This window comes from Rutidosis leptorrhynchoides, chromosome 2 (assembly GCF_046630445.1).
Source record: "Rutidosis leptorrhynchoides isolate AG116_Rl617_1_P2 chromosome 2, CSIRO_AGI_Rlap_v1, whole genome shotgun sequence".
Lineage (NCBI taxonomy): Eukaryota > Viridiplantae > Streptophyta > Magnoliopsida > Asterales > Asteraceae > Rutidosis > Rutidosis leptorrhynchoides.
The window spans coordinates 453,418,297-453,431,508 of NC_092334.1; positions in this window are offsets into that span (position 1 = coordinate 453,418,297).

The following is a 13,212-nucleotide window of genomic DNA, read 5'->3' on the forward strand; positions in this document are numbered from 1 at the left end:
TTTCTGTAACAAATAAACTGAAAATACTTTTGCTTTGGACTAAACTAAACTATTTTACCCGATGAAAGAAAAGAAGAGATGGATCTACACGATGAATCAATTCCATCATTAAAAGGAAGTAAAGTCTTCCGAAAAAGACACGCGCTTCTTGATTTAGGTCAAGAAGTTGTCGTCCAGACCAGCTGTAGGTTGACGAAAAATCTAGAAAAGTCATCACTAAAATCCGCAGGAAATCCACGGACCTCAGCATTAAACAGGGTCGCCAAGTGGTCAGATTTATCCTAACCATGAGAAGGATTCATCTCATACAATGGGGGGGCACCATGCAAATTAGTTTGATAAGACTAATGAATCAGATCCCCGGAAAGGATAATCTCCTTAAAAGATCAAAAATCAGCTTTTAAGCCTGATATTACTCAATCCTTGAGATTGACCTTAAAGATTGAGAATTACAAACTCATGGAATTCAATGATATCTAAACTCGAGCTTGAACGAGAAAATATTTTGATCAAAATTACAAACCGATTTGTTTTCTGAAAACCCTATTTTCAATGCGTTCATTACCATTGAACGTAAAATCCTAGGAATTCACCTGGAATTCATTAGGTCACCTGAACTAAATCGGGTGTCAACCGTAAGAACGGTGGTTGCATAGAATGGTCAAAGACAGGACCTTGTGCCAGACCGAAAAATTATAAGGGTGAGCTTTACTATTGCTCCTACAAAGGATAGTAATTGCGTCCGACACGTTATAGACCATAATTAAAAGCATGTCAGGGGACATTGCCTTAACAGTTGCTTGTTCAACGCTTTCCTTTACAACCGGACGGTAGTTTACCGAAAGGTAATATACGGGACAAGTAAACTGGACGTGTTGCTTCCCAAATACAAGGTTAGCAAGTGGGTGACACAAAACCGCAAGTTTTGAGCTAAAATTTTCAAATCTGAAACCCACCAAACCCACAAAAATATTTTGCAAATACCGGTAAAGGGTTATTCCGGAAAACTTATCTAGGGTAAAACTAGATTTAATTTTCAAAAGATCAAATGTTTTCATAAAGATCCAATTTCCTTAATGGATCTAAATTTTTATATAGTCATATGGGACTGTAAACCACATCGTTACTACCATTGTTTATACCACCGTATAGAAATCACTGATGTACAAAGTGTGAAGAATAAAGAAGTGATTCTAGTATTTCAAGACGATATTACTTGAGGACAAGCAACGCTCAAGTGTGGGAATATTTGATAATGCTAAAAACGAACATATATTTCATAGCATTATTCCTCAAGAAAGACAAGCTTTTAGTTACAATTGTTCTATTTACAAGTGATATTCGTTTAAATAATAAAAGGTGAAGACAAAAGACAGATTCGACGAATTGAAGACGCAAACGACCAAAAAGCTCAAAAGTACAAAATACAATCCAAGAGGTTCCAATTATTGATAAGAAACGTCTCGAAATTACAAGAGTACAAGATTCAAAACGCAAAGTACAAGATATTAAATTGTACGCAAGGACGTTCGAAAATCCGGAACCGGGACCAGAGTCAACTCTCAACGCTCGACGCAACGGACTAAAAATTACAAGTCAACTATGCACATAAATATAATATAATATTTAAATAATTCTTATAATTATTTAATATATTATATTTATTTATAAAACCGTCGGTAGAAGAAAACAACCAAATATGAGCCTCCCCAGCTGGCCATGCGATCGCATGGCCTGGAAGGCATAAATCCATGCGATCGCATGAGTCCCAGTTCCAGCCCACATGCCTATAAAAATCGAGCTTTGGTGCACCACAAAATCCATCTATCTTTCTCTTCTCTCATATACGTAAATATATATATATATATAATTTATATTTTAATTTTAATTTTAAATCCTAATAATAAGGGTATGTTAGCGAATGTTGTAAGGGTGTAAGTCGAAATTCTGTCCGTGTAACGCTACGCTATTTTTAATCATTGTAAGTTATGTTCAACCTTTTTAATTTAATGTCTCGTAGCTAAGTTATTATTATGCTTATTTAATCCGAAGTAATCATGATGTTGGGCTAATTACTAAAATTGGGTAATTGGACTTTGTACCATAATTGGGGTTTGGACAAAAGAACGACACTTGTGGAAATTAGACTATGGGCTATTAATGGACTTTATATTTGTTTAACTAAATGATAGTTTGTTAATGTTAATATAAAGATTTACAATTGGGCGTCCCTATAAATTACCATATACACTCGATCGGACACGATGGGCGGGGTATTTATATGTACGAATAATCGTTCATTTAACCGGACACGGGAATGGATTAATAGCCACTAGAATAATTAAAACAGGGGTGAAATTATGTACAAGGACACTTGGTATAATTGATAACAAAATATTAAAACCTTGGGTTACACTCAGTCGACATCCTGGTGTAATTATTAAACAAAGTATTAAAATCTTGTTACAGTTTAAGTCCCCAATTAGTTGGAATATTTAACTTTGGGTATAAGGATAATTTGACGAGGACACTCGCACTTTATATTTATGACTGATGGACTGTTATGGACAAAAATCAGACGGACATATTAAATAATCCAGGACAAAGGACAATTAACTCATGGGCAATAAAACTAAAATCAACAAGTCAAACATCATGATTACGGAAGTTTAAATAAGCATAATTCTTTTATTTCATATTTAATTTCCTTTATTTTATATTTAATTGCACTTCTAATTATTGCATTTTTATTTATTGTTATTGTATTTAATTGCACTTTTAATTATCGTACTTTTAAATTATCGCAAGTTTATTTTATCGCACTTTTATTATTCGCAATTTCATTATCGTTATTTACTTTACGCTTTAATTTAAGTCTTGTATTTATTTTTAATATTTTACATTTGGTTTTAACTGCGACTAAAGTTTTAAAATCGACAAACCGGTCATTAAACGGTAAAAACCCCCCTTTATAATAATAATATTACTTATATATATATTTGTATTTTTATAAAAGTAAACTAATATAGCGTTAAGCTTTGTTTAAAAAGATTCCCTGTGGAACGAACCGGACTTACTAAAAACTACACTACTGTACGATTAGGTACACTGCCTATAAGTGTTGTAGCAAGGTTTAAGTATATCCATTCTATAAATAAATAAATATCTTGTGTAAAATTGTATCGTATTTAATAGTATTTTCTTGTAAAATTTAATAGTATTTTATATACACCTCGCGAAACATCATATACCGTCTTTTTAACAAATTGTACAATATTTTACAAAACATCTCATGAACACATATATACAAACTTTCAAGCATAGTGTACAACTTTCATATAATAAGTGTATATTAATTTTTAAAAAAATTCTAAAAGCATTTGTTATTACTCATAATTATTATAAAAATATAAATATTTAATTAATACTTATATACTAAAAGTGGTGGCGGTTTTCGTCGTTTCAGTTATATCGGATTATCGTTTTGAGTTTGCGTTCACATTACAAACGGTCCCTCAACTTCGGCTATATTAACACAACGGCCCCTGAAGTTTACACGTATTTAGGGTAAAAGTGTAAATATATAATTTTATTAAAATAAAAGAAACTAATTCTACCCGAATTTATAAGAGGCCCTATCTTCTCGTTCGGTGCTAGTTAAATTTTTCGAGACCACCGTTCAACATAAAGACAGCCCGTATCTTTCTGTTCGCCGCAAGTTAAATTTTTTCGACAGCACCGTTACACTTGAAAATTTTTATTGAACATAATAAAACTAACTAGGTTCGAAACGGATACTTTTTAAAAAACGATTAACACAACGACATCCAAAACGGTGCTTAACACATGGGTCGTGTTTCCCTCTGTAAATACACAACGCTACGTTAAATATGAAGACGTAGGCCGAAAGCTCCCGTCGCAATGCGCGGGCCGGTCAGGACTAGTTTTAAGCAAATTTTATTATTATTATTTATAATTATAATTATAATTATACATATAATAATTATTATTATTCTTCAAATATAGGTTCTCTGTACGGGATTAAATACGTTACATATGTATGCGAAATATATGTCTCGGCAAATGTTGTAATGTAGACTTTTATGACAAGAAAAATAGTAATTGTAATGAAAATTGAAAGATGGTGGCCAGAGAATGAATGTAGTTCATTTATTCTGTACAATATGTTTGTGGTTTATTTATGATTATTTTGGATACATATGTTCCGGGAATATTTGTCGTATTATGTGTTATATGTATTTTATAAACTTCAATGATTTGGTCATTTTTCTCAATACAATATTTGAAATATTATGTATAACTTTATGATAAAATACTCTAACGATCATATATATACAATCTTTAAAACAAATTGTACAATTTTTTTACAAAACACTCCATTAACTCATGTACAAACTTTAAAACATATTTAATTCTTAAGCAAACTGTATTATAATATAATAATAATAAAAATAATAATAATAATATAATAATAATAATAATAATAATAATAATAATTATATTATTATTATTTATTATTATTGTATTTATTATTATTATTATTATTATTATTATTATTATTATTATTATTATTATTATTATTATTATTATTATTATTTAAAATATAAATTTTTTTACGGGATTAAATACGTTACATAGGTATTTCGAATACATGTCTCAATGAAATGTTGTAAGTAGACTTTTATGACAAGGAAAACAGTAATTGTGATAAAATTGGAAGAGTATGAAAGGAGAATGAAGGTAGCTCATTTGATCTATAAAATATGTTTGTTGTTTATCTTTAATTATTTTACATACATATGTTTCAGACAAAATATTCGTGTTACGCTTTCGTTGTGAATATTATTATTTATTTTTTTTTGAAAAACAAACAAATTATATAAATAAAAATAAACCAGATAGTACAACACATGTGGAAACAAGAACAACAAACACTAAATGGGCATAACTAAACTATTTGAACAGAAGATGTGAACTTTAAATTACACAGAAAGTAGCTGTAATTATTTGCTCTATGCATTTTATTTGATTAACTTCTCTCTCTTCCCCATTTTTTTCTCCCAACGTACACAAATAGTACCAAGAGTACTAATATTTTGCTTGTCAAAATTCATTAATTCTGTTGATTTTAAGAAGACACCACCACTTTTATTTAACTTGATTAAAGCTAACGATCAGAACGAGACTGGTCTCACCGGCGTCGGAGATCCCACACGCCGCCAAGAACAACCGTCGTAGGTGGGTTTTTCCGGCCAATTTACAAGCTTTTCCAGCCAAATACCGGTGAGTGAACAATCACAGTCCTCATACATGGCCCAAGAACATTTTTTCGCATAGGAAATTACCACCCATTGCTTCACCGCAATACTTCTGCCGCTCAACGCCACCACCGCTGCCTATTACTGGAAATTAATCTTTCCGGCCGGTTACAATTCTATCTCTCGTTCTATCTTTGTGTTAACTGCTTTATGATTCCTGTCTATATTTATATTTATATTTATTAGGAGCAAACCCTTATATATATCAGTGTTATATATTCATATATTATAAGGATATTCATATCACTGTTATATATCATAACTATATTCATATCAGTGTTATACTTGCTTGTCTTTTAAAATCCATATTATCTATAACATACATCTATATTTATATATTTTCTATTTTTAATATTATATTTAACAATAAATGCTTATTTAACATAGCCATATTTTTTTTATTTTTAGCTTGTACTTGGTCATCTTTTGGTGTATAAGTTAATATAGATCTTACACATACCCATGGTCACTTGATGTCACGACCCTACTTTTTCCGTTATCTTTTACCATTTGTTATTTAACGTCCGTTAATTATTATTCGTGCCACGTCATTTCTATGACTTATATTATTATTTTAGTAATAATATATTATTTATTATGTTTTATATGAATATTTGTATTCGTATTTAAAATTGTACGTTTCTACGTGTCGTGGATTTCTATCCGGCGAATCATTTCGGTTTTCAAACCAACGGTTAGACTTTTGAGATTTTTGAATCCAAATTAATTTAATTTTGATATTTTTATATCATATGAGTATATAAAGTATTTCTATATTTATTTTTCGCGTGTGCGTGATTCCTCCGAAGATTTAATCGCGTAACAGCATTTTCGCGTTACGGGCTTCGTTCGGGCACTCGGGCCAAAAGCTATTAGTCATTTAACAAAATTGTCCCACTAAGGGGCCCACTCTACCCATTTTTGGCTGGACCCTCTTTAGAGGGGGGGGGGGGGGGGGTAATGTGAGGACCCGTCCTTATCCCCCTGGACAAAATCTTCAACATTTGGTTCCATTGCGTTGATCGACTCCAAATAATGTCCTTAACATGAGCAAATGCACAGCGGAAGACTTAATTCGTACCTGAGAATAAACATACTTTAAAGTGTCAACCAAAAGGTTGGTGAGTTCATAGGTTTATCATAACAATCATTTCCATTATTTTAATAGACCACAAGATTTCATATTTATAAACATAATACACCCGCAAGTGTATAAAACCATTCCGCTTATGTTGAGGCCTCAGTAACCAACCTTAACAATAATATAATAAGTCATCTTCGCAAAGATGGATATGTACACTCGCAAGTGTATAAATAATCCTCGAAGTACTAAACATCCGCCCACTAGTTCTTATGTCTAGTGCAGCCTACAGGATGGGGGTGTTAAGCCCGATAGATCTATCTTTAGGATTCGCGCTCACATGCTCTTACAACATGCAACTAAATTACTTAGCACATCAATCCGCAGAATTATCATTTTTGATCACTTGTCTCTATTTCGAAAAACATTTATAAAAGCAGTGCATGTATTCTCAGTCCAAAATTATATATTGCAAAAGAAATTAAAAAGGGAGCAAATGAAACTCACCGTATTGTATTTTGTAGTAAAAATACATATAACGACATTGAACAACTAATCAATGCAAGGTTGGCCTTGGATTCACGAACCTATATCATTTGTATATTTATTAATATACTTAATCGAACAAATTTATTTATTTAAAATGATAGTTTTAATAACAAACATTTACTAAAAGTAATAAAAATAATAATTTACATCATAACTAAAATAATTTTTTAATAATGATAATAAGTTTTACAATAACGATTTTAATAACCCTATTCATAATAAAAAGATATAATAATTCTCATATCATTAATAATAATAATAATAATAATAATAATAATAATAATAATAATAATTACAATAATAATAATAATAATAATAATAATAATAATAATAATAATAATAATAATAATAATAATAATAGTAATAATAATGATAAAATTAGTAAATGGTTACAACCTTTGAAGAAATGATCAAAATGAAGTGTCACCACCGGGATTCGAACTCAAGACCTCTCGTTCACTCAATCGCTCCCTAAACCATCCAACCATGTTTGTTTTTCTATTATAAATCGCTCAAATACATATATAACATTTAACACGCGTTTTAATCATCTTCCCTAATAAACCCGTTCATCAGAGAACCATGTACTCCCTTTGTAAAAAAAAAAATAATATACGCTACTGCATCTCTTCGGCCCAAACGAAAACCTAGGCCCAATTCTTCGGCCCAATCCTTAAAACTGAGTAATTAACCCAAGTTGAAATATTATAAAAAAATAAGGCTTCGGTTTCGGTTTTTAATAAAACAATATCAGAAACGAATTTAAAATTGGAAGTGGGTGTTGGATTCAATCAGGCGTGCTTCAAACAGGTTCATCATCATCGTTCGTCATCACTAGGTCAATTAACTGGAAATCATTGCTGGGTAACAAGTTAATTGGTTCATCAATTGATCGGGCAGGAGTAGATCGATTAAAGCATCAACACAATGAATCGATCTAGCAGATGTTAATTGAAACAGAAGAATCGGCATAGAAGGTAATCGGTTCTTAATATCTTCTAAATTCCTCATCTCTATATATATATTTTCTGTATTATTAACTAGGTTGAATACGAGCCGTAATTAGTGGTATCCTTGAAGGTTTTAGGGGTAATCGATTAAAGTAAATGATTTGTTTGTGGTTGAATTGAATAAAATGGAAACAGAAACGAAGTAATAGTAGTTCGATCAAGTGGTTGTGTATGCAAGAGAATACAGTGAATGGGGATGGTGTCTAGTGGTGATGTTTGAGTTGAATCTGGACAACAAACTAAATGGGTTTTGATGATAGTTTGATTCGAGCTGAATGAGATTAATTGATGACCTGAACCAGGAAGCAATTACAATAATGAATCGGTTTATGATTTGGGTTGGGGTCTGACCAAATAAGAGAGTAGGAATCGATGGTGATGGTGGTTGTGTGTATATACCTAGTCATGATCATTGCAGGTACAGCAGCAGAAGTAGCAACGAATATCAGAGTCTTTGCAGCAGGTTTTCGAAGGGTTTTCGGATTGAAGAACACATGTACAGCAGTCTGGGTTTAAGTGTGGTCGATGGTGGTGGCTGATCAAAGTTTGCAAGGTGATGGTGGCTTTGGTTTGCTTGATCAAAAATAATAAACAGAATACAGAAGTGTAGAAGCAAGATGAGAACCGAAGGTGAGTTGATTGTGGTAAACATAGATGGTGATAGATGAAGTAACCAAGAACACATTGTGTTTTTAAAATAGGTGTCTGTGAATATTTATGTATATGTATACTTTATACAAAAGATTAGATAGATGGTTTGTGTAGTGGTAGATCATGTGATGAAAGTGGTGTTTCTTTTTTTTTTTATATCTCTGCATATAGATGTATATAGATATAGATATATATATATATATATATATAATATAGAGGTTAGATAGATATAGTATATATACTAAAGTTAATGGAATGAAATCATCAAGCAAGTAGTAGTGGGTTTGTTAGTGTGCTTGTATGTTTACAATTGTGATTGAAAAAGATTGATAACAAATTAGACAAAAATTCGATTACATCAATGATAGATATGGGTAACGATTTGTAATACTGATTTATTTAAATAAATATAATAATAATTTATTAATAATATAATATAGATGGTAGACAAAATCGTTTATGGGTGATACGTTGATCCAAAAGAAACAAAAATGATCACATGTGTTAGTTGAAAAAGATGAAACATAAAGTAATTTTAATGGGTGTTGTTAAATTGAAATGATATCACTAATTGTGAATGCCAATCATCAATAGTACTCCTAATCAATCTCATATACAGTTGATTGATGTAAAATATAAATGATGTATACGTGTAATTAAGTTAGCTGTGTCGATTATGAACTGAATTCTGTATCCCGTCGTTAATTAGTGGCGAATAAAAGTACACCGAAAACAATCTCAAAATTTCATATTAAACTTATTTAATGACGATCGAATGATAACTGAGTGTTATTATCGTTTATTAAATAAATTCGAATTCATATATATAAATAATATTTATTATGTATTATTATTATTATTTTACATAATTAATTCTATCAATTACAATATATAATATTTCATATTATATATATATATATATATATATATAAATATATTTATATTTAAATATATGCATATCTATTTACAATTAATTGTTCGTGAGTCGTCGGGCACAGTCAAAGGGTAATTGCATATATAAATATAGATTTCAAAACTTTCGAGACTCAACATTACAGATTTTGCTTATCGTGTCGGAAATATATAAAGATTAAGGTTTAAATTTGGTCGGAAATTTCCGGGTCGTTACAGGTAATGTGGATTTTTGCATACTAGTGCCTTTTAGTCAAAAATTCACTACTACATTCATTTTAATCAAAACCTAAAGGCTTCTTCTCCTCTCCTCTCATCTTGCACGACCTCTACAGCCCCATCATCATCATTTTTGGTTTTCTACATCAACATATTAATTATTCATCATCTATAAAGATCAATTGCATATACGGGTTCTCTATCTCGCGATCTTCAACATCCTTCTTCTTGATTTTTGATTAGGGTATAAACCCTAACCCTAGCTTTTTCAGTTTCAATTATTTTTACTGATTTTATGTGTATGATGATGTTATAGTACTTGTGTGTGATTGTATTGTAGTTATTATGCGTAAAATTGCTCGATTTCATGTGTTTTCGGATGATCAAAAGTGGACATCCTATATAATGTTAAAATCAGTACACTTAAAATATTTTTTGGTTAAATAAAGTGATTAGATGAGTTCCTCTCATCAAGATAATAATTTTAGGCTTTGGATTCATGTTGTTTCGAGTTTCGGATCAAAAGTTATGCTTGTTTTTGTATCTTGTTGAAATTGAAATGTAAAAGCATGTATGAACAGATGGGTTCCGACTTTGTGACTATTTTTGGAGCCTTTAAGGTGTACCATTGGGTTAGGATTGATGATTGGATGAATATTCATGTTCGGGTCATCGAAATCCGAGCCACGGATCACCCGGAATGGCTAAAACAAGATTTGAATCAGATTAAAGAATTTAGTTGGTTCATGGCTGTTCTCCACAGCCCATGAACTGATCTTAGGGTGTTCTTGTTATGAGCACTAATCTGTCGGGTTGGTTGGTTAGACGAAGATATATATAAAATTCATCAAAAACCGACACCCGAGGCTCAAGTTATGACCCGGCGAATTTTTAATTAAACTTATGGTTATAAAATTTAGACTTATGTTATAAATAATGATTTACATTATAATTAATTACTTATGATATAAAAGTAATTATTTTTAATTAAGACTTATTATATATATTTATTATATCATTTAATAATTATATTATGATTTAATTATTCTTATAATTAAACTTATGATTAATAATACTTTTATTATTAATGAAATACTTATGATAAGTATTAAACTTATGTTATGAGATTATTATATCAAGACTTATAATAAAGATTAATTATTTATTTATTATACGGTTTACTTATTATTTAATTATAAATTTAATTATTAAATACTTATGGTTCAATAATTATAGTTAAAACTTATGATATGATTAATAATTCATTATTAATTAATAATACTTATGATATGATTAAAAATTTATTATTAATTAATAATACTTATGTTATGGTTAATATTTAATTAATTAATTAAATACTTATGTTATATTAAATATATCATTTAAACTTATGTTAACTTTAATAATTCAATTTAATTTAATAAAACTTATGATATGGCATGATTATACATGTATGACTTTAAATAACATTATAACTTATATTATTAATATAATTAACAATTTAATTTCAATGTTGACCAAGTTTGACCAAGGTTGACTTTTGAGTTGACTTTCGGTTGACTTTGACTTTCAGTTGACTTTTGTTGACTTTTCTAATTAAGGAAACTTTCCAAAAATAGAAACTTTACAAAAATAGAAACTTTTCAAAAATAGATACTTTCCAAAAATAGAAACTGTCCAAAAATAGAAACTTTCTAAAAATAGAAACTATGTGTTATACGCTGTCCTGATCATACCGAAACATACTGAGTGTTGTTCTATGCTTATTTACAACAAGTACTATAGCTATCATACTAAGACTTGATCTAAGTTAGTTATTTATATCGACCTGCTTCATTTATAGGTCGGCGTTATGATCATTCTTGATCACTTTACCATTTGATGTTCGCATTTCTGTGTTGTTGCTTCGTTTACGTTAAGGTGAGTTATAGTCCCATTTTTTTATTTTAAATCTTTTGGGATGAGAATACATGCAATTTATTTTACATATTGGACACAAGTGGAATTTGGTTTAAATTATTCACTGTGAGTCGAACGAAAATATTCCCTAATCTGGTAATTTTAATCACTGGTTTCTACTGGTGAAAGCGAATCCTATGGATAGATCTATCGGGCCTGACAGTCCCATTTCGTGCTAGTCGCGCTAGCAGTTACAGACAGAATGTATTAGTACTTCGTATTTTGGAAGATACACATGTTCAGTGTATATTGTTATATTGGTTTTTGTTAAGGGTAAGGAGTTGTTAAATGAATTACCAGGTGGCTCACGGGTTAATGGAAAAATATTTTTATATGTTTTCGAGCATATAATTTTGTGGTCCAAGATGAGTCTTTATGTTTTCAAACATAAATTTTTGTGGTTTAAATTAAATATTGTTTGCAATATTAAACCTATAATTCACTCAACATTTTTGTTGACAGTTTACTCGCATATTTTATTCTCAGGTTCATGATTGATTGCTTCCGCTGTGCTTAGAGAGTCTGCATATTTATGATGGCAGCTTTTGTTAAATATTAACTTGCATTCTATTTTGATACATTAACTTGTGGGTGTTTGTTAACTTTGTTTTGGTCAACTTTTGATTAAGTATTTATGTATGGTTTTTCTAAACTTACATATTTTGGTAGGTTTCCAATATAGGAAATTATTTTTAAATAAAGAATGCAAGGTTATTTATTAAATTCATTTAGAGTTATGATCAAGCTGTGGGACCAAGATAACGATGGTCGTCAAGTGTACTTTGACGGGTCGTTAAAGTTGGTATCAGAGCCTTGGTTGTAGGGAACTAGGCTGCATTGATTTTGTTACCCGAGTCACTAGGGTGCATTAGTGAGTCTAGTCTACAGCCCGACCTATAGCGTATTATTATATGTGATTATTTGTATCGTATTGGTATGCATATTGTTTTCATATACATACATCTCCTTCCTATGTTCTGAATTCGGAAGGAACTCCCATTCCGATTTAAAAGTATTCTCCGACTCATGCGAGTTTATCTTTTATAAGGACACCTCAGTTAGTGAGACCGAGGTACGTCATTCTTGACTTTTGAAATTCTCGACATTTCTATGCCATCTACTGTGTTTATGGATATAACATCTGAGTTATATTACGTGAGATGTCATTCTTGACTTCTAAAATGCTCGACATTTCAATGTCAGCTATTATGTTTAGGTATATAACATTCTTGTTATATTACGTGCCTTTGTGCCGTTGTGTTTGTGCATTGGGTTGCGAACCGAAAATGTCATTCTTGACATTTAAGAATTCTTGATACTTCAAAGACATTTTTATGCCATCGTTACTCTTATTCATTACTTTTGATGTTTTTGTCTCTTTGTGCTATCCTTAGCACACTGTTGAAGAAATCATTCTAGAGAAAATTGGCTTGAAACTCGAGGTTGACCACGTGTCTTGACCTTATGTAGTGCTATTGGAATGGAACTATGA